Source organism: Artemia franciscana, unplaced genomic scaffold (genome assembly GCF_032884065.1).
Source record: "Artemia franciscana unplaced genomic scaffold, ASM3288406v1 Scaffold_4661, whole genome shotgun sequence".
NCBI lineage: Eukaryota > Metazoa > Arthropoda > Branchiopoda > Anostraca > Artemiidae > Artemia > Artemia franciscana.
The window spans coordinates 711-21,764 of NW_027065114.1; the positions used below are offsets into that span (position 1 = coordinate 711).

Consider the following 21,054-nt stretch of genomic DNA (forward strand, 5'->3'; position numbering starts at 1 on the left):
TCCCTGTGTCCCGGTCGTCATTTATATTCCCTGTGTCCCGGTCGTCATTTGTATTCCGGTGTCCCAGTCTGTATATACATTCGTTTTTGAAATGGTAAATGATGAAATAAATTTTTGTATTTTTCCCCTTTTTTTCTTTTTAGTTTTTTTTTGTTTTTACATTTTTTTAGTCTTTTTAGTTTTTTTTTCTTTTTTCTTTTTATTTTTTTTTTTTATTTTTATTTTTTTAGTTTTGTTTTTCTCCTCTATTTTTCTTTTTGTTTCCTTTTTTTAGTTTTTTAACATGACGTCAGCCGACACAGAAACATGACGTCACCTGATCCACCCCAACAACTAAAAAACTAAAAAAACTAAAAAAACTAAAAAAAGGTAAAAAACAAAAAAAAAATAAAAACTAAAAAAAGGAAAAAACTGAAAAATAAGAGAAAAAGAAAACTAAAAAATATTAATAAATATAAAAAATATAAATATAAATATAATATAAATTAGCAATCAACAAAGCACCGGGACACAAATGACGACCGAGACACAGGGAATATAAATGACGACCGGGACAAAGGGACACATCATTAGAATAATGAGGTATAGATCTGAATACGGATTGTTTTTCCCATGGACAATTATATGTTGCATGTTCAAGAGTCAGTAAACCTGACAATCTATTTATATGCACAGACAATGGGACAGCGAAGAATTTTGTATATTCGCTTGTTTTACGTAGTTAAAAATATATATTTATATCTATCTCTATTCACAGGTGGGACACAGGGACACAACTACAATGGCGCGTAACTAATATGGCGCGTAACGACTTACGCGCGCGGGGGAGCTTGGGGGGGCGCGTATATATATATATATATATATATATATATATATATATATATATATATATATATATATATATATATATATATATATATATATATATATATATATATATATATATATATATATATATATATATATATATATATATATATATATATATATATATATATATATATATATATATATATATATATATATATATATATATTTATATATATATATATATATATATATACTAGCTGTTGGGGTGGCGCTTGGCGCCACCCCAACACCTAGTTGATGGGGGCGCTTCGCGCCCCCCCAAGCCCCCCCGCGCGCGTAAGTCGTTACGCGCCATATTAGTTACGCGCCATTGTTGTTGTGTCCCTATGTCCCACCTGTGAATATAGATATATATATATATATATATATATATATATATATATATATATATATATATATATATATATATACATATATATATATATATATATATATATATATATATATATATATATATATATATATGTTTTTAACTATGTAAAACTTGCGAATATACAACATTCTTTGCTGTCCCATTGTCTGTGCATATAAATAGATTGTCAGGTTTACCGACTCTTGAACATGCAACATATAATGGTCCATGTGAAAACAATACGTATTCAGATCTATACCTCATGATTCTAATGATTGCCCTTGAGCTTTGTTGATGGTGATTGCTAATCGACCATTCCCTGAGTCGCCATCGTCATTTATATATCCCCCTGTGCACCCCGGCGTCCCCTTTGTAGTTATGTCCCTGTGTCCCGGTCGTCATTTATATTCCCTGTGTCCCGGTCGTCATTTGTGTCCCGGTGTTCCAGTCTGTGATTTCTCTTTGAGTGTCCCGGGCGTCATTTATATTCCTTGTGTCCCGTTGTCCCGGTCGTCATTTATATCCCCCTGTGCCCCCCGGCGTCCCCATTGTAGTTGTGTCCCTGTGTCCCGGTCGTCATTTATATTCCCTGTGTCCCGGTCGTCATTTGTATCCCGGTGTCCCGGTCTGTATATACATTCGTTTTTTAGTTTTGTTTTTTTCCTTTTTTCTTTTTTTTCTTTTTTAGTTTATTTAGATTTTTAGATTTTATAGTTTTTTTATTAGTTTTTAGTTTTTTTGTAGTTTTTACCATTTTTTAGTTTTTTTAGTTTTTTTTTTTTTACTTATGTCCTGGTCGTCATTTATACTCCCTGTGTCCCGGTCGTCATTTGTGTCTCGGTGCTTTGTTGATTGCTAATTTATATTATATTTATATTTATATTTTTTATATTTATTAATATTTTTTAGTTTTCTTTTTCTCTTATTTTTCAGTTTTTTCCTTTTTTTAGTTTTTATTTTTTTTTTGTTTTTTACCTTTTTTTAGTTTTTTTAGTTTTTTTAGTTTTTTAGCTTTTTTAGTTTTTTTAGTTTTTTTAGTTTTTTAGCTTTTTTAGTTTTTTTATTAGTTTTTAGTTTTTTTTAGTTTTTGCCTTTTTTTAGTTTTTTCAGTTTTTTTAGTTTTTAGTTTTTTACCTTTTTTTAGTTTTTTTTAGTTTTTTAGCTTTTTTAGTTTTTTTTTCTTTTTAGTTTTTTTGTAGTTTTTACCTTTTTTAGTTTTTTTTCTTCTTTTGTATTAGTGTGAAATGTTTTTACCTTTTTTAGTTTTTTTTCTTCTTTTTTATTAGTGTGAAATAATTCAGACGTCATATGCGGACAAATACGACGTCACTCGACAGACAGACAGACAGACATAACCCACAAACAACTTATTTTTATATATATTTATTCATATTATTTTAGTTTTCTTTTTCTCTTTTATTTTTCAGTTTTTTCCTTTTTTTTAGTTTTTTTTCTTTTTTAGTTTTTAGTTTTTTTTAGTTTTTTACTTTTTTTTAGTTTTTTTTAGTTTTTTTAGTTTTTTAGCTTTTTTCGTTTTTTTATTAGTTTTTATTTTTTTTGTAGTTTTTGCCTTTTTTTATTTTTTTCAGTTTTTTTTTAGTTATTAGATTTTTACCTTTTTTTTAGTTTTTTAGCTTTTTTAGTTTTTTTCTTTTTAGTTTTTTTGTAGTTTTTACCTTTTTTAGTTTTTTTCTTCTTTTGTATTAGTGTGAAATAATTCAGACGTCATATGCGGACAAACTTGACGTCACCTGATCCACACAGAGACAACTTATTTTTATATATATATAAATATATATATATATATATATATATATATATATATATATATATATATATATATATATATATATATATATATATATATATATATATATATATATATATATATATATATATATATATATATATATATATATATATATATATATATATATATATATATATATATATATATATATATATATATATATATATATATATATACTAGCTGTTGGGGTGGCGCTTCGCGCCACCCCAACACCTAGTTGGTGGGGGCGCTTCGCGCCCCCCCCCAAGCCCCCCCGCGCGCGTAAGTCGTTACGCGCCATAATAGTTACGCGCCATTGTAGTTGTGTCCCTATGTCCCACCTGTGAATATAGATAGATATATATATATATGGTTTTAACTACGTAAAACTTGCGAATATACAACATTCTTTGCTGTCCCATTGTCTTTGCATATAAATAGATTGTCAGGTTTACCGACTCTTGAACATGCAACATATAATGGTCCCGTCATTTACATCCCCCTGTTTCCTCCGGTGTCCCCGTTGTAGTTGTGTCCCTGTGTCCCGGTCGTCATTTATATTCCCTGTGTCCCGGTCGTCATTTGTATCCCGGTGTCCCGGTCTGTATATACATTCGTTTTTTAGTTTTGTTTTTCTCCTTTATTTTTTTCCTTTTTTTTTCTTTTTTAGCTTATTTAGATTTTTAGATTTTTTAGTTTTTTTATTAGTTTTTAGTTTTTTTTTTCTTTTTAGTTTTTTTGTCCCGGTCGTCATTTATATCCCCCTGTTTCCCCCGGTGTCCCCGTTGTAGTTGTGTCCCTGTGTCCCGGTCGTCATTTATATTCCCTGTGTCCCGGTCGTCATTTGTATCCCGGTGTACCGGTCTGTATATACATTCGTTTTTTAGTTTTGTTTTTCTCCTTTATTTTTTTCCTTTTTTTTTTCTTTTTTAGTTTATTTAGATTTTTAGATTTTTTAGTTTTTTTATTAGTTTTTAGTTTTTTTTTTCTTTTTAGTTTTTTTGTAGTTTTTACCTTCTTTTTAGTTTTGTTAATTTTTTTTTTACTTATGTCCTGGTCGTCATTTATACTCCCTATGTCCCGGTGCTTTGTTGATTGCTAATCGAACATTCCTTTTGTCCTGGTCGCTTTCTCTTTGAGTGTCGTCATTTATTTTTTCTTTTTTAGTTCTTTTAGTTTTTACCTTTTTTAGTTTTTTTAGTTTTTTAGATGAAAATTTTTTTTAGTTTTTTCCTTTTTTTCTTTTTAGTTTTTATTGGTTTTTACCTTTATGTTAGCTTATTTTTCAGTTTTTTCCTTTTTTTTAGTTTTTTTTATTTTTTATTTTTTTTAGTTTTTTACCTTTTTTTAGTTTTTTTTAGTTTTTTTAGTTTTTTTAGTTTTTTAGCTTTTTTACTTTTTTTATTAGTTTTTAGTTTTTTTGTAGTTTTTGCCTTTTTTTAGTTTTTTCAGTTTTTTTTTAGTTTTTTATTGGTTTTTACCTTTATTTTAGCTTATTTTTCAGTTTCTTCCTTTTTTTTAGTTTTTTTTAGTTTTTAGTTTTTTTAGTTTTTTACCTTTTTTTAGTTTTTTTAGTTTTTTTAGTTTTTTAGCTTTTTTATTTTTTTTATTAGTTTTTAGTTTTTTTTGTAGTTTTTGCCTTTTTTTTAGTTTTTTTTAGTTTTTTAGCTTTTTTATTAGTTTTTAGTTTTTTTGTAGTTTTTGCCTTTTTTTAGTTTGACAACTTATTTTTATATATATAGATAGTTTTTTTTTTTTTTACTTATGTCCTGGTCGTCATTTATACTCCCTGTGTCCCGGTGCTTTGTTGATTGCTAATCGAACATTCCTTTTGTCCTGGTCGCTTTCTCTTTGAGTGTCGTCATTTATTAGTTTTTTCCTTTTTTTCTTTTTAGTTTTTTATTGGTTTTTACCTTTATTTTAGCTTATTTTTCAGTTTTTTCCTTTTTTTTAGTTTTTTTTTATTTTTTATTTTTTTTAGTTTTTTACCTTTTTTTAGTTTTTTTAGTTTTTTTAGTTTTTTAGCTTTTTTACTTTTTTTATTAGTTTTTAGTTTTTTTTTTGTAGTTTTTGCCTTTTTTTAGTTTTTTCAGTTTTTTTTTAATTTTTTATTGGTTTTTACCTTTATAGTTTTTTTAGTTTTTTAGCTTTTTTATTTTTTTTATTAGTTTTTAGTTTTTTTTTGTAGTTTTTGCCTTTTTTTAGTTTTTTCAGTTTTGACGTCACCTGATCCAGTTTTTTCAGGTGACGTCACCTGACACATCCATCCACACATCCATCCACACATCCACAGACAGACAACTTATTTTTATATATATAGATATATATATATATATATATATATATATATATATATATATATATATATATATATATATATATATATATATATATATATATTGTATGTCTGTTACATAAAGCAAAAAAACTTGCCGAAACCGGGATCGAACCAGGGACCTTTAGATCTTCAGTCTAACGCTCTCCCATCTGAGCTATTTCGGCTTATTACAAATTATTTTTCAAGTACGTTCTGATGAAAATAATCTATATATATATATATATATATATATATATATATATATATATATATATATATATATATATATATACTAGCTGTTGGGGTGGGGAGCCGGTGGGGGCGCTTCGCGCCCCCCCAAGCCCCCCCGGACGCGTAAGTCGTTACGCGCCATATTAGTTACGCGCCATTGCAGTTGTGTCCCTATGTCCCACCTGTGAATATAGATATATATATATATATCTATCTATATATATAAAAATAAGTTGTCTGTCTGTGGATCAGGTGAAGTCATGTTTCTGTGTTGACTGACGTCATGAAATTAGTTGTCGTCATTTTTGTTTTGACGGTGACGTCATTCAAGATATTTAAGACATTTGTTCACGGAAAAATGTTTAATTGTAAAATGACTGAAGAACCTACAATGGCAACAGCCGAGGAAGCTGCTCAAAGAGTTTATGCCAAAAAACTTGCTGCTGATAGAGAAAGTAAGAAAAGAAAGCGTTCCGAGGAATCACAAGAACAGCAAGAAAACAGGCTTGCAGCTGATAGAGAAATTAAGAAAAGAAAGCGTGCCGGGGAATCACAAGAACAGCAAGAAAACAGGCTTGCGGCTAAAGAACGCAAAACCGCGCAGTTAGATGAAAATCCACCTGTACAGCGAGAGTCAAAAACATATCAAAACTGAAAATGATAGCGATGATGATTGGCTTGGGGATTTTGACTTGGATAAGGTCATCAATGTCTACCAGATTTAAGTTAAAAAACAAAGGTTCGTCGATATGTACTTCATAGTGACGCTGAAAAATAAAGAAGAAAAAGAAAACTGAAAAAGGAAAAAAGGTAAAAAACTAAAAAAAAAACTAAAAAGAAAAAACACTCAAAGAGAAATTACAGACCGGGACACAAATGACGACCGAGACAGAGGGAATATAAGTGACGACCGGGAACCTCAAAGAGAAATTACAGACTGGGACACCCGGACACAAATCACGACCGGGACACGAGAATATAAATGACGACCGGGACACATTGACACAACTACAACGGGGACGCCGGGGGCACAGGCGGGATATATAAATGACGACCGGGACACAGGGATTGTTCGAATAGAAATTACAGACCGGGACACAAATGACGACCGGGACACAGGGAATATAAATGACGACCGGGACACTCAAAGAGAAATTACAAACTGGGACACCGGGACAAAAATGACGACTGGGACACAGGGAATCTAAATGACGACCGGGACACAGGGACACATCATTAGAATAATGAGGTATAGATCTGAATACGGATTGTTTTTCCCATGGACAATTATATGTTGCATGTTCAAGAGTCAGTAAACCTGACAATCTATTTATATGCACAGACAATGGGACAGCGAAGAATGTTGTATATTAGCATGTTTTACGTAGTTAAAAACATATATTTATATCTATCTCTATTCACAGGTGGGACACAGGGACACAACTACAATGGCGCGTAACTAATACGGCGCGTAACGACTTACGCGCGCGGGGGGGCGCGAAGCGCCCCACCAACTAGGTGTTGGGGTGGCGCGAAGCGCCACCCCAACAGCTAGTATATATATATATATATATATATATATATATATATATATATATATATATATATATATATATATATATATATATATATATATATATATATATATGTTTTTAACTACGTAAAACTTGCGAATATACAACATTCTTTGCTGTCCCATCGTCTGTGCATATAAATAGATTGTCAGGTTTACCGACTCTTGAACATGCAACGCATAATGGTCCCTGGGAAAACAATCCGTATTCAGATCTGTACCTTATGATTCTATTGATTGCCCTTGAGCTTTGTTGATGGTGATTGCTAATCGACCATTTCCTTTGTTGCCGTCGTCATTTATATATCCCCCTGTGCCCCCCGGCGTCCCCGTTGTAGTTGTGTCCCTGTGTCCGGGTCGTCATTTAAATTCCCTGTGTTCTGGTCGTCATTTGTGTCCCGGTGTCCCAGTCTGTGATTTCTATTTGAGTGTCCCAGGCGTCACTTATATTCGTCAGGATATTTTAGGGCATCGTAGCATCGATGAGTCTCAGCAATTCTTGTCAACTGATTGTTTCGCCTATAAAGAATATTATCTCGAGGTAAGAACTGATCACCGACCAAAACGATTGCCACTTTGTTGATAGTTGCGTATCAGGAGGCATCAATTCGATTGCTGTTTTTAAACACAAGCACTAAATTATTATTTTTGTAGAAAAGATGATATATATAAATATATATATATATTTTCTTTTTAGTTTTTTTTGTAGTTTTTACCTTTTTTAGTTTTTTTCTTCTTTTGTATTAATGCTAAAGCCAAGGTTCAAACCTAGAACCTGAAACATAACGCTTTACCAACTCAGCTACTTCGGCTTGAATACATTCGTTTTGAGCAGCTTCCTCGGGTGTTGCCATTGTAGGTTCTTCAGTCATTTTACAATTAGAAATTTCTCTTTCAACGGTCTTCTTACAATTAAAAATTTGTCTTTGAACGATATTCTTAAATACCTGTTTCCTGGTCGTCATTTATATTGCCTGTGTCCCGGTCGTCATTTGTGTCCCGGTATCCCAGTCTGTAATTTCTCTTTGAGTGTCCCGGTCGTTATTTATATTCCCTCTGTCCCGGTCGTCATTTGTGTCCCGGTCTGTAATTTCTCTTTGATTGTTTTTTCTTTTTTAGTATTTTTTAGTTTTTTACATTTTTTCTTTTTTCAGTTTTCTTTTTCTTCTGTATTTTTCAGCTTCACTATGAAATACATATCGCCGAACCTTTGTTTTTTTAACTAAAATCTGGTAGGCATCGATGACCTTATCCAAGTCAAAATCCCAAACCCAATCATCATCGCTATCATTTTCAGTTTTGATATGTTTTGACTCTCGCTGTCCAGGTGGATCTTCATCTAACTGCGCGGTTTTGCGTTCTTTAGCCTCAAGCCTGTTTCCTTGCTGTTCTTTTGATTCCTCGGCACGCTTTCTATTCTGACTTTCTCTATCAGTAGCAAGTTTTTGGCATAGACTCTTTGAGCATCTTCACCGGCTTTTGCCATTGTAAGTTCATCAGTCATTTTAAACTTAAACATTAATAGATTTCTACGTGAACATATATGTCTTAAATATCTTTAATGACGTCACCGTCATAGCAAAAATGACGACAACTAACTTCATGACGTCAGTCGACACAGAAACATGACGTCACCTGATCCACAGACAGACAACTTATTTTTATATATATAGATAGATATAATTCTAAAATTGTCAGGTAATTTTCTATTTTTTTGAAATAAAAACTAAAAATTATTGCTCAGACAACATAAATATTTTTGATATTTACATAATAGCTTTAGTGGTTCTGGACTGAAAACTAAATATGCTAATCAAATTGGGAATTGCAATCTTTTAGGTTGAAAAGGCAGATCCATTGGAATCATGAGGATGCGTGGAATAAGAAAAGCCTCACCCTCAAAAGGCCCTGTCAAGATTGTTGCCTCTATTACGTTATAACAGACATAACACGTCATTTGTGTCCCGGTGTCCCGGTCTGTAGTTTCGTTAGTCGACAAACATGACGTCAGACGACAAACAACTTCATGACGACATACAGCTCAATCCTTATAATGACGTCAGTCGACTTACATGACGTCAGTCGACACACAAACATGACGTCAGTCGACAAACAGACAAACAACTTATTTTTATATATATAGATTTGCGTTCTTTAGCCTCAAGCCTGTTTCCTTGCTGTTCTTTGGATTCCTCGGCACGCTTTCTTTTCTGACTTTCTCTATCAGTAGCAAGTTTTTGGCATAGACTCTTTGAGCATCTTCATCGGCTTTTGCCATTGTAAGTTCATCACTCATTTTAAACTTAAACATTAATAGATTTCTACGTGAACATATATGTCTTAAATATCTTTAATGACGTCACCGTCATAGCAAAAATGACGACAACTAACTTCATGACGTCAGTCAACACAGAAACATGACGTCACCTGATCCACAGACAGACAACTTATTTTTATATATATAGATAGATATAATTCTAAAATTGTCAGGTAATTTTCTATTTTGAAATAAAAACTAAAAATTATTGCTCAGACAACATAAATATTTTTGATATTTACATAATAGCTTTAGTGGTTCTGGACTGAAAACTAAATATGCTAATCAAATTGGGAATTGCAATCTTTTAGGTTGAAAAGGCAGATCCATTGGAATCATGAGAATGCGTGGAATAAGAAAAGCCTCACCCTCAAAAGGCCCTGTCAAGATTGTTGCCTCTATTACGTTATAACAGACATAACACGTCATTTGTGTCCCGGTCTGTAGTTTCGTTAGTCGACAAACATGACGTCAGACGACAAACAACTTCATGACGACATACAGCTCAATCCTTATAATGACGTCAGTCGACAAACATGACGTCATTCGACACACAAACATGACGTCAGTCGACAGACAGACAAACAACTTATTTTTATATAGATAGAAGATATATATATATATATATATATATATATATATATATATATATATATATATATATATATATATATATATATATATATATATATATATATATATATATATATATATATATATATATATATATATATATATATATATATATATAAATAAGTTGTATGTCTGTTACATAAGTTGTATGTCTGTAACACTATCTTCTATATACATATAATAAGTTGTATATATTTTTGTGTTGAGGGTTTGCATATGACGTCTGAAAAAATATTGAAGAAAAAGAAAACTGAAAAAAGAAAAAAAAAGGTAAAAAACTAAAAAGAAAACTAAAAACTAAAAAAAAGAAAAAACTAAAAACTAAAAATAAAATTTTGAAAAAAAACCTAAAAAGGGAAAACCTAAACAAAATTAAAAAAAAAGGTAAAAAATGAAAAAAGCTAAGAAAACAAAAAGGCTAAAAAACTAAAAAAAAAGAAAAAACTAAAAACTAAAAATAAAATTTTGAAAAGAAAAAACCTAAAAAGAGAAAACCTAAAAAAAATTAAAAAAAAAGGTAAAACACGAAAAAAGCTAAGAAAACAAAAAGGCTTAAAAACTAAAAAAAAAGAAAAAACTGGCAGAAGATCCGTCAGTACAAATCTGGGAGACTTAATATGTGAAATGGTTGACTTTTTCTAGCTGAACTTGTTTGGCTGTCAGCGGGAATGGTCCTTTGTCGTGGTTAATAGCCATGAATTTATTTTTCTCTGTGCTGACTTTCAAGGTGATCAGGTCTGCCCAGGCCACAACGCTGTCAAGTATAATTTGGGCTTCTACAAGGTCTGACAGGAGACCAAGATCATCTGCATAATAAAGGTCAGCCAGTGAGAGATTATGTCCATCTGGATAAGACGATAAAGCAATTTCAAGCACCCAATCGATGCAATAATTGAACAGAGTCGGAGAGAGGACTCACCCTTGTTTTATTCCAAACTCAACCAGAAATTCTTCGCTTTCTTCGCCATAGACTCTAAATCGGCTCACTGAAGTGTCATAGTTTGCCTTCATCGGTTCAACAAACTTCGGCGGCATTCCATCATTCTCTAGGATCTTTTAAAGTTTCTGGCAAGTGACAGAATTAAGGCGGCAATGAAGTCCAGGAACATCAAGATCAGGGGTAGGTTGTGCCTTTCAAACTGCTGGATAATGATTCGAAAGGCAAAGATATTATCAGTACAACTTCTACCGTCTATACGTCGGTCGAGGGCCGACTTGATTTTCTCGAGTTCTTTCCTCTCTAGCCCCTTTGAAGCGGTTCAAGAGTATGATTTCGAATATTTGTGCTGCAATGTCTATGAGACTTATTCCGCGGTAATTTTTGCATTCGGTTTTGTCTCCTTTCTTATAGAATGAGAGGATGACTTATGTCTTCAAATTCTTTGGAAAAGTGTCTGTCCTCCACACTTCTTCGAGAATGCCATGGAGCTGTTTAGCAGTGACCTAAGGGCATCGTTTGTATAGTTCCAGGGGGAGACCGTCTTCATTTGGGGCTTTGTGGTGTCTTAGGGTCTTGATCGCTTTTAGTATTTCGGCTCTGGTCGGTGTATCCAGCTCGATATTGTAAGGCTCTTTAGAGACAAACAGTGGGAAGGCACCATGAGCAGATGAAGGGGATGAGTTTAGAAGGAACTGAAAGTGATCCTTCTATCTTGCTGAGTGTTTCTTTCTGACAACTAATGATTTTTCATGATATGTTTTTGACTATTTCTCAGACAGCAGCTTTCTTACCAACGGATTCATTCAGGATCTGGTAAATCTTGCGGGTGTCATGTAATCGTGCTATATTCTCCATCATCTGCCCATTCTCGCATCTGTGACCCTGTCCAAATTTTCCAAGGATTTGTCTTGTGGTCTTTCTGACTGACCACCTCTTGCGTTGAAGTCTCTAGCAACAATCAAGTAATTACCTGCGGCTATAGAAGAAGTCAACTGCTGCAGTTTGCCGAAAAAAACATCCTTGATCGTTTCATTAGCGTCACGGGTGAGGGCATAGGTAAAAATTATCGACACATTTGCAGGGTTTCCCTTTAGTCTGATTCTAGCATGTCTACAGGAGACTGGTTCCCATTATAGGTCAAAAGTTTGAGACTCCCACTCAGTAGGCATGCCATGAATTAACAGATTCAATTTGAGGTCCTTGACATCACTTTACAGTACCTGATTCTCCAGTTGATCACACCTTAATTAGATATAGACATATATAGACATATTAAATATAGACATAATAATATAGACATATTAAACATAATAATTAAAATAAATGCTTTTTCATAGTCTTCAGAATTGAACTTGTCTAAAGATCATATTTAGTGTTTGGAAACCGGGGAATTAGCGGTGGTGTAAACTTCAGATGGGGCTCATTTGACTTAAAATTGGAAGTTATACTGCCCTTTTTAAGTTTCAAAAGGGATTTTAGAGCAACTGGTGGAACCTGGCCAAGTCAGACCTTGAACCAAGCTCTGACCAATTACTTAAAACATAATTTTTTCCTCTTACTGGGACTTAGCAGTTCTTTTCTAAAATCTTTAATGCACGTTACAAGGTCTTTCTTTTTGGTACTCAAGGACTTTACTAGCTCTCAATGAGAAAAAGTGCCAATATATGTTGTTTCGTGAACTGTTCGGTCGCAAACTGGTTGTAAGCCATTTTGGCCTTTAAACCTTCAGTCTAACGCTCTCCCATCTAAGCTATTTCGGCTTATCAAAAACTATTTTTCAAAAACGTTCTGATGAAAATAATCTATATATATAAAAATAAGTTGTATGTCTGTTACATAAGTTGTATGTCTGTTACACTATCTTCTATATACATAAAAATAAGTTGTATGTTTTTTTTTTGTTGAGGGGGTTTGCATATGACGTCACTGGGACTTAGCAGTTATTTTCTGAAATCTTTAATGCACGTTACAAGGTCTTTCTTTTTGGTATTCAAGGAATTTACTAGCTCTTAATGAGAAAAAATGCCAATATATGTTGTTTCGTGAACTGGTTCGGTCGCGAACTGGTTGTAAGCCATTTTGGTTATATGTATTCGTGTCCTAGTTGCCTTTTTTCAGTTACTATATTACTGCGAATTGGCAAGATCAGGTTCAACCAACTCAAAAATAATACGACAACATTTATCAGAAATTGTTTGTTTAGAATTGTGTGTATCAAATTTTCTAGCTTTGATCAAATGCCACTATGGAATTTTGAACAAATTCACTTAAATTGTCAATTTCGGTTCAAAACAATTTTGGTTTATTGATAATTATTTCTTGGAAATGAAATCGGCTTCCTATTAATTTTCTGATAGAAGTTTCATTGTTCTTATACAGTTCTTTAAAATTTGACTTATTTCGCTACTGTGATATTATTTATTATGTGATTTTAGCAAATCTGGTACTTATCACAAAGTTTGATTAAAGACAAAAAGAAGCAAAAAAATTTGCCGAAACCCGGGATCGAACCAGGGACCTTTAGATATTCAGTCTAACGCTCTCCCATCTGAGCTATTTCGGCTTATCACAAATTATTTTTCAAATACGTTATGATGAAAATAATCTATATATATTATATATATATATATATATATATATATATATATATATATATATATATATATATATATATATATATATATATATATATATATATATATATATATACTAGCTATTAGGGTGGCCACCCCAACACCTAGTTGGTGGGGCGCTTCGCGCCCCCCCAAGCCCCCCCGCGCGCGTAAGTCGTTACGCACCATATTAGTTACGCGCCATTGTAGTTGTGTCCCTGTGTCCCACCTGTGAATAGAAATAGATATAAATATATGTTTTTAACTACATAAAACATGCGAATATACAACATTCTTCGCTGTCCGATTGTCTGTGCATATAAATAGATTGTCAGGTTTACTGACTCTTGAACATGCAACATAATTGTCCATGGGAAAAACAATCCGTATTCAGATCTATACCTCATTATTCTAATGATGTGTCCCTGTGTCCCGGTCGTCATTTATATTCCCTGTGTCTCGGTCGTCATTTGTGTCCCGGTGTCCCAGTTTGTAATTTCTCTTTGAGTGTCCCGGTCGTCATTTATATTCCCTGTGTCCCGGTGTCCCGGTCGTCATTTGTGTCCCGGTGTCCCGGTCTGTAATTTCTATTCGAACAATCCCTGTGTCCCGGTCGTCATTTATATTCCCTGTGTCCCGGTCGTTATTTGTGTCCGGGTGTCCCAGTCTGTAATTCCTCTTTGAGGTTCCCGGTCGTAACTTATACTCCCTCTGTCTCGGTCTAATGACGTCACCGTCAAAGCAGAAATGACGACAACTAATTTCATGACGTCAGTCAACACAGAAACATGACGTCACCTGATCCACAGGAAACTTATTTTTATATATATAGATATATATATATACTAGCTGTTGGGGTGGCGCTTCGCGCCACCCCAACACCTAGTTGGTGGGGGCGGTTCGCGCCCCCCCCAAACCCCCCCGCGCGCGTAAGTCGTTATGCGCAATATTAGTTACGCACCATTGTAGTTGTGTCCCTATGTCCCACCTGTGAATATAGATAGATATATATATATATATATGTTTTTAACTACGTAAAACTTGCGAATATACAACATTCTTTGCTGTCCCATTGTCTGTGCATATAAATAGATTGTCAGGTTTACCGACTCTTGAACATGCAACATATAATGGTCCATGGGAAAACAATCCGTATTCAGATCTATGCCTCATGATTCTAATGATTTTCCTTGAGCTTTGTTGATGGTGATTGCTAATCGACGATTCCCTGTGTCGCCGTCGTCATTTATATATCCCCGTGTGCCCCCCGGTGTCCCAGTCGTCATTTATATTCCATGTGTTCCGGTCGTCATTTATGTCCCGGTGTCCCAGTCTGTGAATTCTCTTTGAGGGTCCCGGGCGTCATTTATATTCCTTGTGTCCCGGTGTCCCGATCGTCATTCGTGTCCCGGTGTCCCAGTCTAAATATACATTCGTTTTTGAATTGGTCTTTTTTTTAGGTTTTAGTTTTCTGCCTTTTTTTTAGTTTTTTTTAGTTATACCTCATGATTCTAATGATTGCCCTTGAGCTTTGTTGATGGTGATTGCTAATCGAACATTCTCTGTGTCCCCATCGTCATTTATATATCCCCCTGTGCCCCCTGGCGTCCCCGTTGTAGTTGTGTCCCTGTGTCCCGGTCGTCATTTATATTCCCTGTGTCCCGGTCGTCATTTGTATTCCGGTGTCCCAGTCTGTATATACATTCGTTTTTGAAATGGTAAATGATGAAATAAATTTTTGTATTTTTCCCCTTTTTTTCTTTTTAGTTTTTTTTTGTTTTTACATTTTTTTAGTCTTTTTAGTTTTTTTTTCTTTTTTCTTTTTATTTTTTTTTTTTATTTTTATTTTTTTAGTTTTGTTTTTCTCCTCTATTTTTCTTTTTGTTTCCTTTTTTTAGTTTTTTAACATGACGTCAGCCGACACAGAAACATGACGTCACCTGATCCACCCCAACAACTAAAAAACTAAAAAAACTAAAAAAACTAAAAAAAGGTAAAAAACAAAAAAAAAATAAAAACTAAAAAAAGGAAAAAACTGAAAAATAAGAGAAAAAGAAAACTAAAAAATATTAATAAATATAAAAAATATAAATATAAATATAATATAAATTAGCAATCAACAAAGCACCGGGACACAAATGACGACCGAGACACAGGGAATATAAATGACGACCGGGACAAAGGGACACATCATTAGAATAATGAGGTATAGATCTGAATACGGATTGTTTTTCCCATGGACAATTATATGTTGCATGTTCAAGAGTCAGTAAACCTGACAATCTATTTATATGCACAGACAATGGGACAGCGAAGAATTTTGTATATTCGCTTGTTTTACGTAGTTAAAAATATATATTTATATCTATCTCTATTCACAGGTGGGACACAGGGACACAACTACAATGGCGCGTAACTAATATGGCGCGTAACGACTTACGCGCGCGGGGGAGCTTGGGGGGGCGCGTATATATATATATATATATATATATATATATATATATATATATATATATATATATATATATATATATATATATATATATATATATATATATATATATATATATATATATATATATATATATATATATATATATATATATATATATATATATATATATATATATATATATATATATATATATATATATATTTATATATATATATATATATATATACTAGCTGTTGGGGTGGCGCTTGGCGCCACCCCAACACCTAGTTGATGGGGGCGCTTCGCGCCCCCCCAAGCCCCCCCGCGCGCGTAAGTCGTTACGCGCCATATTAGTTACGCGCCATTGTTGTTGTGTCCCTATGTCCCACCTGTGAATATAGATATATATATATATATATATATATATATATATATATATATATATATATATATATATATATATATATACATATATATATATATATATATATATATATATATATATATATATATATATATATATGTTTTTAACTATGTAAAACTTGCGAATATACAACATTCTTTGCTGTCCCATTGTCTGTGCATATAAATAGATTGTCAGGTTTACCGACTCTTGAACATGCAACATATAATGGTCCATGTGAAAACAATACGTATTCAGATCTATACCTCATGATTCTAATGATTGCCCTTGAGCTTTGTTGATGGTGATTGCTAATCGACCATTCCCTGAGTCGCCATCGTCATTTATATATCCCCCTGTGCACCCCGGCGTCCCCTTTGTAGTTATGTCCCTGTGTCCCGGTCGTCATTTATATTCCCTGTGTCCCGGTCGTCATTTGTGTCCCGGTGTTCCAGTCTGTGATTTCTCTTTGAGTGTCCCGGGCGTCATTTATATTCCTTGTGTCCCGTTGTCCCGGTCGTCATTTATATCCCCCTGTGCCCCCCGGCGTCCCCATTGTAGTTGTGTCCCTGTGTCCCGGTCGTCATTTATATTCCCTGTGTCCCGGTCGTCATTTGTATCCCGGTGTCCCGGTCTGTATATACATTCGTTTTTTAGTTTTGTTTTTTTCCTTTTTTCTTTTTTTTCTTTTTTAGTTTATTTAGATTTTTAGATTTTATAGTTTTTTTATTAGTTTTTAGTTTTTTTGTAGTTTTTACCATTTTTTAGTTTTTTTAGTTTTTTTTTTTTTACTTATGTCCTGGTCGTCATTTATACTCCCTGTGTCCCGGTCGTCATTTGTGTCTCGGTGCTTTGTTGATTGCTAATTTATATTATATTTATATTTATATTTTTTATATTTATTAATATTTTTTAGTTTTCTTTTTCTCTTATTTTTCAGTTTTTTCCTTTTTTTAGTTTTTATTTTTTTTTTGTTTTTTACCTTTTTTAGTTTTTTTAGTTTTTTTAGTTTTTTAGCTTTTTTAGTTTTTTTAGTTTTTTTAGTTTTTTAGCTTTTTTAGTTTTTTTATTAGTTTTTAGTTTTTTTTAGTTTTTGCCTTTTTTTAGTTTTTTCAGTTTTTTTAGTTTTTAGTTTTTTACCTTTTTTTAGTTTTTTTTAGTTTTTTAGCTTTTTTAGTTTTTTTTTCTTTTTAGTTTTTTTGTAGTTTTTACCTTTTTTAGTTTTTTTTCTTCTTTTGTATTAGTGTGAAATGTTTTTACCTTTTTTAGTTTTTTTTCTTCTTTTTTATTAGTGTGAAATAATTCAGACGTCATATGCGGACAAATACGACGTCACTCGACAGACAGACAGACAGACATAACCCACAAACAACTTATTTTTATATATATTTATTCATATTATTTTAGTTTTCTTTTTCTCTTTTATTTTTCAGTTTTTTCCTTTTTTTTAGTTTTTTTTCTTTTTTAGTTTTTAGTTTTTTTTAGTTTTTTACTTTTTTTTAGTTTTTTTAGTTTTTTTAGTTTTTTAGCTTTTTTCGTTTTTTTATTAGTTTTTATTTTTTTTGTAGTTTTTGCCTTTTTTTATTTTTTTCAGTTTTTTTTTAGTTATTAGATTTTTACCTTTTTTTTAGTTTTTTAGCTTTTTTAGTTTTTTTCTTTTTAGTTTTTTTGTAGTTTTTACCTTTTTTAGTTTTTTTCTTCTTTTGTATTAGTGTGAAATAATTCAGACGTCATATGCGGACAAACTTGACGTCACCTGATCCACACAGAGACAACTTATTTTTATATATATATAAATATATATATATATATATATATATATATATATATATATATATATATATATATATATATATATATATATATATATATATATATATATATATATATATATATATATATATATATATATATATATATATATATATATATATATATATATATATATATATATATATATATATATATATATATATATATATATATATATATATACTAGCTGTTGGGGTGGCGCTTCGCGCCACCCCAACACCTAGTTGGTGGGGGCGCTTCGCGCCCCCCCCCAAGCCCCCCCGCGCGCGTAAGTCGTTACGCGCCATAATAGTTACGCGCCATTGTAGTTGTGTCCCTATGTCCCACCTGTGAATATAGATAGATATATATATATATGGTTTTAACTACGTAAAACTTGCGAATATACAACATTCTTTGCTGTCCCATTGTCTTTGCATATAAATAGATTGTCAGGTTTACCGACTCTTGAACATGCAACATATAATGGTCCCGTCATTTACATCCCCCTGTTTCCTCCGGTGTCCCCGTTGTAGTTGTGTCCCTGTGTCCCGGTCGTCATTTATATTCCCTGTGTCCCGGTCGTCATTTGTATCCCGGTGTCCCGGTCTGTATATACATTCGTTTTTTAGTTTTGTTTTTCTCCTTTATTTTTTTCCTTTTTTTTTCTTTTTTAGCTTATTTAGATTTTTAGATTTTTTAGTTTTTTTATTAGTTTTTAGTTTTTTTTTTCTTTTTAGTTTTTTTGTCCCGGTCGTCATTTATATCCCCCTGTTTCCCCCGGTGTCCCCGTTGTAGTTGTGTCCCTGTGTCCCGGTCGTCATTTATATTCCCTGTGTCCCGGTCGTCATTTGTATCCCGGTGTACCGGTCTGTATATACATTCGTTTTTTAGTTTTGTTTTTCTCCTTTATTTTTTTCCTTTTTTTTTTCTTTTTTAGTTTATTTAGATTTTTAGATTTTTTAGTTTTTTTATTAGTTTTTAGTTTTTTTTTTCTTTTTAGTTTTTTTGTAGTTTTTACCTTCTTTTTAGTTTTGTTAATTTTTTTTTTACTTATGTCCTGGTCGTCATTTATACTCCCTATGTCCCGGTGCTTTGTTGATTGCTAATCGAACATTCCTTTTGTCCTGGTCGCTTTCTCTTTGAGTGTCGTCATTTATTTTTTTCTTTTTTAGTTCTTTTAGTTTTTACCTTTTTTAGTTTTTTTAGTTTTTTAGATGAAAATTTTTTTTAGTTTTTTCCTTTTTTTCTTTTTAGTTTTTATTGGTTTTTACCTTTATGTTAGCTTATTTTTCAGTTTTTTCCTTTTTTTTAGTTTTTTTTTATTTTTTATTTTTTTTAGTTTTTTACCTTTTTTTAGTTTTTTTTAGTTTTTTTAGTTTTTTTAGTTTTTTAGCTTTTTTACTTTTTTTATTAGTTTTTAGTTTTTTTGTAGTTTTTGCCTTTTTTTAGTTTTTTCAGTTTTTTTTTAGTTTTTTATTGGTTTTTACCTTTATTTTAGCTTATTTTTCAGTTTCTTCCTTTTTTTTTAGTTTTTTTTTAGTTTTTAGTTTTTTTAGTTTTTTACCTTTTTTTAGTTTTTTTAGTTTTTTTAGTTTTTTAGCTTTTTTATTTTTTTTATTAGTTTTTAGTTTTTTTTGTAGTTTTTGCCTTTTTTTTAGTTTTTTTTAGTTTTTTAGCTTTTTTATTAGTTTTTAGTTTTTTTGTAGTTTTTGCCTTTTTTTAGTTTGACAACTTATTTTTATATATATAGATAGTTTTTTTTTTTTACTTATGTCCTGGTCGTCATTTATACTCCCTGTGTCCCGGTGCTTTGTTGATTGCTAATCGAACATTCCTTTTGTCCTGGTCGCTTTCTCTTTGAGTGTCGTCATTTATTAGTTTTTTCCTTTTTTTCTTTTTAGTTTTTTATTGGTTTTTACCTTTATTTTAGCTTATTTTTCAGTTTTTTCCTTTTTTTTAGTTTTTTTTTATTTTTTATTTTTTTTAGTTTTTTACCTTTTTTTAGTTTTTTTAGTTTTTTTAGTTTTTTAGCTTTTTTACTTTTTTTATTAGTTTTTAGTTTTTTTTTTGTAGTTTTTGCCTTTTTTTAGTTTTTTCAGTTTTTTTTTAATTTTTTATTGGTTTTTACCTTTATAGTTTTTTTAGTTTTTTAGCTTTTTTATTTTTTTTATTAGTTTTTAGTTTTTTTTGTAGTTTTTGCCTTTTTTTAGTTTTTTCAGTTTTGACGTCACCTGATCCAGTTTTTTCAGGTGACGTCACCTGACACATCCATCCACACATCCATCCACACATCCACAGACAGACAACTTATTTTTATATATATAGATATATATATATATATATATATATATATATATATATATATATATATATATATATATATATATATATATATATATATTGTATGTCTGTTACATAAAGCAAAAAAACTTGCCGAAACCCGGGATCGAACCAGGGACCTTTAGATCTTCAGTCTAACGCTCTCCCATCTGAGCTATTTCGGCTTATTACAAATTATTTTTCAAGTACGTTCTGATGAAAATAATCTATATATATATATATATATATATATATATATATATATATATATATATATATATATATATATATATATACTAGCTGTTGGGGTGGGGAGCCGGTGGGGGCGCTTCGCGCCCCCCCAAGCCCCCCCGGACGCGTAAGTCGTTACGCGCCATATTAGTTACGCGCCATTGCAGTTGTGTCCCTATGTCCCACCTGTGAATATAGATATATATATATATATCTATCTATATATATAAAAATAAGTT

At 31.7% G+C, this 21,054-nt stretch overlaps 2 non-coding genes across 2 annotated transcripts; both read right to left on the bottom strand.

The window, feature by feature from the left end:
- Positions 1–13,512: 13,512 nt before the first annotated feature.
- On the bottom strand, positions 13,513–13,585 carry Trnaf-gaa (transfer RNA phenylalanine (anticodon GAA)). Its single transcript has one exon. It is a non-coding gene; the product is annotated as a tRNA-Phe (tRNA).
- Positions 13,586–20,696: 7,111 nt separating this feature from the next.
- Trnaf-gaa (transfer RNA phenylalanine (anticodon GAA)) lies at positions 20,697–20,769 on the bottom strand. The gene has a single exon. It is a non-coding gene; the product is annotated as a tRNA-Phe (tRNA).
- Positions 20,770–21,054: the final 285 nt, after the last annotated feature.